Genomic DNA, 9,232 nt, shown 5'->3' on the forward strand with positions numbered 1-9,232 from the left:
TAAATTACTGGACCAAAGAAGGATATAAACCTCACTTTTGCACATTTTCATTAGCATTGCCTATTGTAATTAAGCATATTAGTAATAGGTAAATGTAACATCTTTTTGTTTTAGGGTGTTCACTCTCTCTCTATATATATATGCATGTATGTACATGTATGTGTATATATAGGTGTTTATACTTTCCTACTCTTGATTTCGAGCTTCCTACCCTTGATTTTGAGCTTGGTATTGTGACTTCCTTTGATGAATTTCCAGTTAGAAGATATGGAAGAGGGACTTAAAATGAGATTTCATGACTGTGAGAGGTGAAGCCAGCTGGGCTTCTGGGTCAGGTGGGGACTTGGAGAACTTTTCTGTCTTACAAGAGGATTGTAAAATGCACCAATCAGCACTCTGTAGCTAGGATTGTAAAATGCACCAATCAGCGCTCTGTGGCTAGCTAGAGGCTTGTAAAATGTGCCAATCAGCACTCTGTAAAAACTCATCAATCAGGGCTCTGTGGCTAGCTAGAGGTTTGTAAAATGAACCAATCAGCATCCTGTAAAATGGACCAATCAGCACCCTGTAAAATGGACCAATCAGTGCTCTGTAAAATGCGCCAATCAGCACTCCGTAAAATGGACCAATCAGCAGGACATGGGCTGGGACAAATAAGGGAATAAAAGCTGGCGGCCCTAGACAGCAGCAGCAAGCTACTCGGGTCCCTTTCTGTGCTGTGGAAGCTTTGTTCTTTCAGTCTTCACAGTAAATCTTGCTGCTGTTCACTCTTTTGGTCTTCACCACCTTTAAGAGCTGTAATACTCACTGCAAAGTTCTGCGGCTTCATTCCTGAAGTCAACAAGACCACGAACACACCAGAAGGAATGAACTCCGGACACAGTTGGTCATACCTTCTTGTATTTATTCCATCTCCTGAAGCACCGCTTGCCCCACTCTGCCTGCTGGTCACAGAAGGATGATAAGCCAACTTGCACTATGAAGCTGAGCCATACTGGCTGACTCAACAATAAGTAAGCACTTGTTACATGGCACTAAGATCTGAGATTATTTGATACGTAGTCATAGCTGACTCACACATACCTTAAAACAGGCCTGTTATTGAGGCTATACAACAATGTATAAAAGGACAGCAGTTTGTATGTAACTTGTACTGCATTGAGAGAAAAAGGTACATATAGAATAACAGTATTTATATCTATAGTGTCAGGTGGTGATTTGATTTGAAGAAAAAGTAAATCAATAAGAATAGAAAATGGCATTTGAGGAGTACATTTCTTTGATTGCTACTGAAATTGAATATTTTGCATTTCTTTTCTGAAATTTGCCTCCTAATGTGCTTTACAAATTTTTCCCTAGAGTATTAATCTTTTTCTAATTTGTAATTATTTTCATATGTTATATTGCCCATTTACATATATTGGCTATTAAAGTGTCACAAATATTTTTCCTAATTTGATTAAAATGTTATATTGTTAAACAGAAATTCTTCAAATTATAATTTGATAGACTTTTTATGCTTTACTGCATATTTGGAAATATTTTATATTTTAACTTTTACATTTAACCATAATTGTCAGTGATTTATTTTAGTCTGTAATGTGAGGAGAGGACTTAACCCTATCCACAGCCTTGACAAAAGTTTCTATCATCAGTGCTTAATTATTTCGATTTCTCCCAGTTGATGTAAAATGTTACCACTGCAAGCTATCAAAAATTGGGTGGCATATACTACTATTGCTGGTTAATATATAGCCAGTAATATTCTGCTTAATGATATTAAATGGCATTAAGAAGTGTGTATGAAATTACTTTCTATGAATGAAAACAGGTAACATATATGACAAAATATGCCGCTATTCCTGTAAAACCAATATACACACATAAACACATGGGAGGGAGATTAGAACAATCTCCAAAATATTAACCTTTCACTCTAAATGGAGGGATAATGAGTAATTTGTATTGCTTCATTACTCTTTTCTATATTTTACTATACTTTTTATCTAAAATCAGCATAAAATACTTCTAAAAGCAGAAAAAAGTTAAAAAATAAATAATTTTTTAATAGGACTTCAATAACTTGAAACATTTTATTAACCAGGACCTAAGTTTTTTTTTGTTTTTGTTTTTGTTTTTTGTTTGTTTGTTTTTTTTTACTTAATTACATTTTAAATAAAACAGCAAACTGTTGATATCTTCATTTCTTTCTTATTTTTCTTTGGAGATGGAGTTTCGCTCTTGTTGCCCAGGCTGGAGTGCAATGGCACGATCTTGGCTCACTGCAAACCTCTTCTTGCAGTGATTCTCCTGCCTCAGCCTCCCGAGCAACTGGGATTATAGGCATGTGCCACCACGCCCACCTCGGCCTCCCAAAGTGCTGGGATGATATCTTTATTAAACAAGAAACCATTTAGTTTGCACTTAGGAAAAAATAATAATTTAAATTTCCTTCCCTTCTTCTAGAAAACGATTTCCTAATCTCCCTACTACTATATTTAGGAATAGGATCTATTTTTTGATTTAGGTACAGGTAACTCCTGTTATCTTCACAGAAATGAGGTAGGACTATATGGGGTAGCACACTTTGAATGTTGGGGGTATGTGTGTGTATGATATAATTCGGATATCTGTGTGTATGTGTGTGATACAATTTTGGTATCTGTCCCCGCCCAATTTCTCCCTTTTGGAACTGAAGTGTTTACTCAATGCTTCTATCTCCATTGTATTTTTTTTTTTTTTTTTTTGAGACAGTGTATTGCTCTGTCACCCAGGCTGGAGTGCAGTGGCACAATCCCAGCTCACTGCAACCTCCACCTCCCGAGTTCAAGCAATACTCCTGCCTCAGCCTCCTGCATAGCTGGGATTACAGGCATGCACTACCATGCCCAGCTAATTTTTGTATTTTTAAAGTAGAGACGGGGTTTCACTATGTTGGCCAGGCTGGTCTGGAACTCCTGACCTCAAGTGATCCACCCACCTCGGCCTCCGAAAGTGCTGGGATTACAGGCATGAGCCATTGCGCCCCGCCTCTCCATTGTATTTTGAAAGTAACTACTTGTTTCTGATTTTACAGGCTCATAGGTGGAAAGCATTTGCCTTGTCTCAGATGAGACTTTGGACTTTTGAGTCAATGCTGGAATGAGTTAAGATGTTGAGGGATGGTTGTGAAGGCAGGATCGTATTTTGCAATGTGAGAAGGACATGAGATTTGTACCTCCCATACTGCTGGGATTATAGGCATGAGCCACTGTGCCCGGCTTCGCTTCGCTTCTCTTCTCTTCCCCTTCCCTTTCCCTTTCCCTTTCCCTTTCCTTTTCCCTTTCCCTTTCCCTTTCCCTTTCCCTCCCCTCCCCTCCCCTCCCCTTCCTTCTCTTTCTCCTTCCTTCCCTCTCTGCCTCCCTTCCTTCCTTCCTTGATGACTCTGAGGGACAAAGAAATTAAGAACATGTTCAAAGTCACATCACTTAAGTGACTGAACTGGGACTCAAACCCGGGTCTATCTTACACTAACACTGGACAGTCCTCCTAAATACTACATCTTATCCTACAAAGGAAGGCAAAATCTGATGTCATTCATTTCACTAGTGCATTATATGATTTTCCTGGAGATATATATATGAGCAATATGGATAGTTACTTATGCTAATAATATGTAATTACTATGCTAAGAGTGTTAATAACAAATTTGATCTAAATGTCAGTCTTCATATTTGGGCACGACTGCCTACATAAATTACTTGTTTTGTGGATTACCAAATTAACAGTATGTTAGCCGATCTCTGTTTTTAATTGTAATCATCATTAAATTCTTTAAGTTAAAATTTTTATTTAGGAGAACTCTGCTAAACTGCAAAAATATAGGATATGGCCGGCAATTATGCAATTGTCACATAATAATATAAGTGCAGTTCAGTTTTTCAGATTAGATGATTGTCATCTTGAAGGGAGGGAAAGAACAGAGAATTGGAAATAATTCTCAAAAATAAGGAGGCATGGTAAAAATTCAAAGGTTATGATATTAGCCAAGAGGGCTAGGGATGTCTTGGAAAATAGCCACTGGGTACCAAAAAGAAGATGGTTGAAAAGGGCAAAGCAGTAAAAGAACTGGTAGAAGAGTTACTAAGTTCAGACTTCACTTTCGAAGACTCTGTACTAGCAAACAAATGAAAAATGAGCTTCTAGAGATTTTGAGTAGAATGGATTTCACTGTGTGGTCTTGAGCAAGTCATAACTTCCCCAAATGTTTGTTTCCTCATAGGGCTATTAATAACAACAATACAGATATCAATGGGTTGTTGAAAAATTCAAATAAAGCAATGTGTTAACTAATATTCTAGAGCTGATATTGTAAGTACCATTCAGTAATATTTTAATGTGGCCAGGCATGGTGGTTCATGCCTATAATCCCAGCACTTTGGGAGGCAAAGGCAGGTGAATCATGAGGTCAGGAGTTTGAGACCAGTCTGGCCAATATAGTGAAACCCTGTATCTACTAAAAATACAAAAATTAGCTGGGTGTGGTGGTGCACGCCTGTAGTCCCAGCTGCTCAGGAGGCTGAGGCAGGAGAATCGCTTAAACCCGGGAGGTGGAGGTTACAGTTAGCCGAGATCACACCACTGCACTCCAGCCTGGGTGATAGAACAAGATTCCATCTCAAATATATATATATAAATATATGTATCTAAATATATATAATATATATCCAAATATATATAATATATATCTAAATATATCTAAATATATATTATATATCTAAATATATATCTAAATATATATAAATATATTAAAAATATATATATACAAATGAAATCTTCATCTATGAAATGAAACAAGAGGGTGAATAAAGGAAATTCATATAGGTTAATAGTCCCTAACTGAGCTTTTTAAAAAATCAAGTTTCATTAGTTTATCTTCTGAACTCTACTTTCTGATGAAGGGGAGAAGCAAGGCCTCTTTTATATTTAAATCTTCATGACATTTTGTGTAAGATCGATTATAAACTTGCAACTGACTCATCAAATTTTGAACTGGAGGGAGGCCCTGCCGTATACCTACAGTTCCCATTGGATAAGTGAAAGTATCTCTCTTTTCTCTTGAATGTGATAAATTTCTGAAAGCCATTAGTGATTTAGGGACCTTTCTGAAGAAAATCTCTCCTTGAATAGGAAAACAGCATTAATGTTTTTAAACAGCCCCTGGTTCCTTAGATTTAAGAAGCAGCATCAACAACAGCAACAAAATGATTTTAAGTAAGAATGAATCAACTAAGAATTTCTAAACTTTGTATTTTTCAGGAAACCAGATGGTAACTGATCATTGACATTTTCCAAATGTGGCATTGGTAGGGCCAAGCAGGTGGGATTAAAGAATCCAGAGATGCCTAAATTCAGTGTAGCATCAACTTTAGCAGCAGATACAGGGCAGTTAAAAGTCCAGGCAGTCATTCATTACTTAATCTTCACAGATATCTATTCCTTTAAGGGACTTTGCTTTTGTTATTTTTAACTTAAAAAAAAAAAAACAAAAAACAGTTAGTGTTTTTCTTTTGAAATAATTAAAGGGAAAGGAAGTCTAAAGAGAGGTTGAGTGACATCCAATATTCCCAAATACTCTCTTGTTGCTTTAGGTGATTGGTATGCCTAATTAAGGAGGGTCCTAGGTCTGTCATCGACCAGGGCCTGACCTGGGGTGGGAGGGAGTGGGCTGTAACCTGACCGAGCCCAGGTGTGTGCCTGCCGGTCATACACTGGGAAAACATGTGGCCTCAGTAAGCCTTTCCCAAGCCTGACCATGCCTTTAACTATTTCAGGTCTTTCTCAAGTGTTCACATTGTCTCATTCTTAGACTATGTCAGCATGCTTTCCTCTAGATTAACATTTTCGAGTTGGAAAAGGAAGTGCATAAGGTGAAGGGACTTGCTTCGGGTGATAGAGTCTAAGACAGTAGAGAATAGAACCCAACTCTTCTGGCTTCTAGTCACTTCTCAGGTCACACAGCACAGTGCCATCTATCAGGCCAACTCTCACTCATTCAAAAACACCAGTTATTGAAAAGAGAAGTTTTCTTTCTCTACATCATCACTCTAATTTATCTCCCTTCCCTTCCCTCCCCTCCCTCCCTCCCTCCCTCCCTCCCTCCCTTCCTTCCTTCCTTCTTTCCTTCCTTCCTTCCTTCTTCTCCCCCTTCCTCCCTGCTTCCTTCCTCTCTCTATCTCACCCTCCCTCTTTCACTCTCTCCCTCTCTCATCCTTCCTCTTTCTCCTTTTCTCTTGTTCCCTCTCTTCCTCTCTCATTGTGTTCTTCCTTCCTTTCCCATTTCTCCCCCTCTTTTCCTCCTTTCTTCTTTCCTTTTCTTCATTTTCTTTCATTCTTGTTACAGGCAAAGCAAACTTTGCTGTCACAGTGTTTCAGGAAACTCAGTTCTTGTGTATCTGGCACATGGTGTTAAGGAAAACACAATGGCCAATGATGTTTGTTCTCTGTAAATTTCCCTCTTCTATAAGAAGCATTTGCTGATAGAAGAACTATGTATGGGAATGGTTCCAAAAACCCTGTATTCACATAGCGTTTGTGGGAAGATAAAGTGTCTTGTGTCTTCCCTGTGGACAATCTTGTTATCAATTATCCATGAATGACAAGACATAGTATTTACAGGACAAAAAACAAAAACATGAAAAATAAATTCTCTTACCTAACATCAACAGAGAATGTGCCATTTTTGCATAAAGAATTATCTGCGTTCTGAATGTTTAAACGATTTGCATTTCAAGATGTTTTACTTGTAATTCTGTTTATAGAAAATATTCTAAAACTAATTAACACATTTCTCTGAGTTTTTAAATAACATAAAATGACTTTATGTTGAAGACTATTTTCATCAAGAATATTAATGATCTAACTCTTCTCCACCTTACAGCTTAAACCCATGGACTATATTGATTGACATCCTTTCAAAATACCATGTGAATACCCTTAGGAACCCTAAGGAACAGATACGTGTTTAGCCAAAGCCCACTTGAACTCCAGTGAGTGGCCTTGTGCTAACACTCAGGCTGAGCCGTTTTATGTTGTGGCCAGATATTCTAGTTTCTCTTTGTTGAACGGCATAGAGGAGTGAGCGTAGGCATTTGGGTCACAAGGCCCTGATTGCAAATTCACTTACTTATGTGAAATTAAGGCAAGTTAATTAACCTGTAAGTGCTTTGACTCATATGTAGAGTGAGAATAAAAATAAATACTCAACAAGTTGTCGACAATAGATAAATGCACTAACAAAGTAAAAAATTGACTTTAGCATCGCTAACCTGTAGATGCTCAATAAGCGTTCACTCCTTTGCCCTTCCCTTCTCTGATGTCAGATGCTGCTCACCTTCAGAAGAGTATCCAATGTCATTATCTCTGTGTTGCATTCTACTATCTTCCTTCATACTGCCTTTTCTCTTTTCTCCTTTTCCTGTTGATTTTTGCTTCCTTTGCCCCCAAAGAATTATTTTCTAAAGGAAATAGTAACAACTAGAATGTGCTGAGCCTTCTGATCAGTGAACTGGTTAATTGGTGTCCTGGCCTCTCGTTAGTTCTTTTTATGTTTGTATCCCCACTGACTTCTCAAAGGATCTATTTGGACCATTGGGGATGCTTTTGCTGTATACTTACTCAAAAGCCCCACCACTCCCATACACACCTATATATTTGGTTACTTCAAACCTTAGACCTTTTCCAGATACCTGTGGTGGTATCCAGACAGCTAAGTTTTGTCTGTAGTTAGGTGATCTGAATTTGGGCTTATGAGCCTAAAATAAGGACTGCTATGAAGCAAAGATAGTAGATAAGGATGCCATTGCTTCTTTCTTTCCTTTCTCCTCTAGTATCTTCTGACCTTCTAAACCCAGACAGGAGTGCCAGGATCAGAAGTCCAAAAATTCCAAAGTCATACTCAAAACTGCCTTGGCTACATCTTTTTATACATAATTTGGAACATGTTTATTATCACAAAATTCTGCTCTCTCAAAATGGAGAATGCTAAAAGTAAAAACCATGTCACATCTTTTTTCTCACATTTTAATTTTGTTGCTATGTTCTATTTTGCCTTCTCAACCAAGAGGCTAAGGTTTTATTTATACATTTCCAAGCCATTTAGAAAATAAACAGAAATTTTGATCAGTTATTGAGATAACCCATCTACATATTATCAAATACACAGATATTTGAGATATTCAAATTCGTAGTTTTTAAGAATACTAACACATTAGTATGTGTTAGTAAGAATTACAAGGGGAGAAACATCCCATAATAAATAAGTCTGTGAGGTCGGGTGCGGTGGTTCATGCTTGTAATCTCAGCACTTTGGGAGGCAGAGGTGGGCAGATTTCTTGAGCCCAGGAGTTTGAGACCAGCCAGGGCAACATGACGAAACCTCATTTCTACAAAAGAATTAAAAAATTAGCCGGGTGTTGTAGTGCATGCCTGTAGTCTCAGCTACTCGGGAGGCTGAGATAGGAGAATTGCTTGAGCCCAGGAGGTCAAGGCTGCAGTAAGCTGTGATAGCACCACTATCCTCCAGCCTGGGCCAGAGAGCAAGACCTTGTCTCAATCAATCAATCAATCAATCGTCTATGAAATGATGAGCTAAGTAAAGTTAGCTGGATTTTATAAAAAATTACATTTTCTAAACTACTGATTCACAAAACTGCTTTCTTTGGTAGAGTAGGGCTGGTACTTTCAGGAAATGCTGGATATACAAGAGAGTGATCAGATGTTGAGCACTATCATCTGAAATGTAAGTATTGTGCTAGAGTCGGTTAAATAATAGAACATGTTTACACAAACAGATTATAAGAAGCCAACAGAACCGTTTTGATGAGATTAAGGTTAGATTATAAGGATACTTGTCTCTGTCAAAGTTAATAATAATGACACACACATGCACCCCACACTTTACACATGTTAACTGCCCCCAGGATTCAATCAGGGAAACATTGCATTAAGTCTTAAAGTTGTTTTTTGTTTGTTTGTTTTTTTATTTTGACAGAATCTCATTCTGTTGCCCAAGCTGGAGTGCAGTGGTGTGATCTCAACTCACTGCCACTTCTGTCTCCTGGGTTCAAGCAATTCTCCTACTTCAGCCCCCTAAGCAGCTGGGACTACAGGCGCATGCCATCATGCCCTGCTAATTTTTTGTATTTTTAGTAGAGACAGGATTTCACCATGTTAGCCAGGATGCTTTCGATCT

The 9,232-nt window shown here is 38.0% G+C and overlaps 1 long non-coding RNA gene across 1 annotated transcript in view; it reads right to left on the minus strand.

The window, feature by feature from the left end:
• LOC103886044 overlaps positions 1 to 991 on the minus strand; it is a 43,580-nt gene extending 42,589 nt beyond the window's left edge. Inside the window, exon 1 of the long non-coding RNA XR_002523215.2 lies at positions 809 to 991. This is a non-coding gene — a long non-coding RNA (uncharacterized LOC103886044). The remainder of the gene's footprint in view (positions 1 to 808) is intronic.
• Positions 992 to 9,232: the final 8,241 nt, after the last annotated feature.

This window comes from Papio anubis, chromosome 7 (genome assembly GCF_008728515.1).
Source record: "Papio anubis isolate 15944 chromosome 7, Panubis1.0, whole genome shotgun sequence".
Taxonomy (NCBI): Eukaryota; Metazoa; Chordata; class Mammalia; order Primates; family Cercopithecidae; genus Papio; species Papio anubis.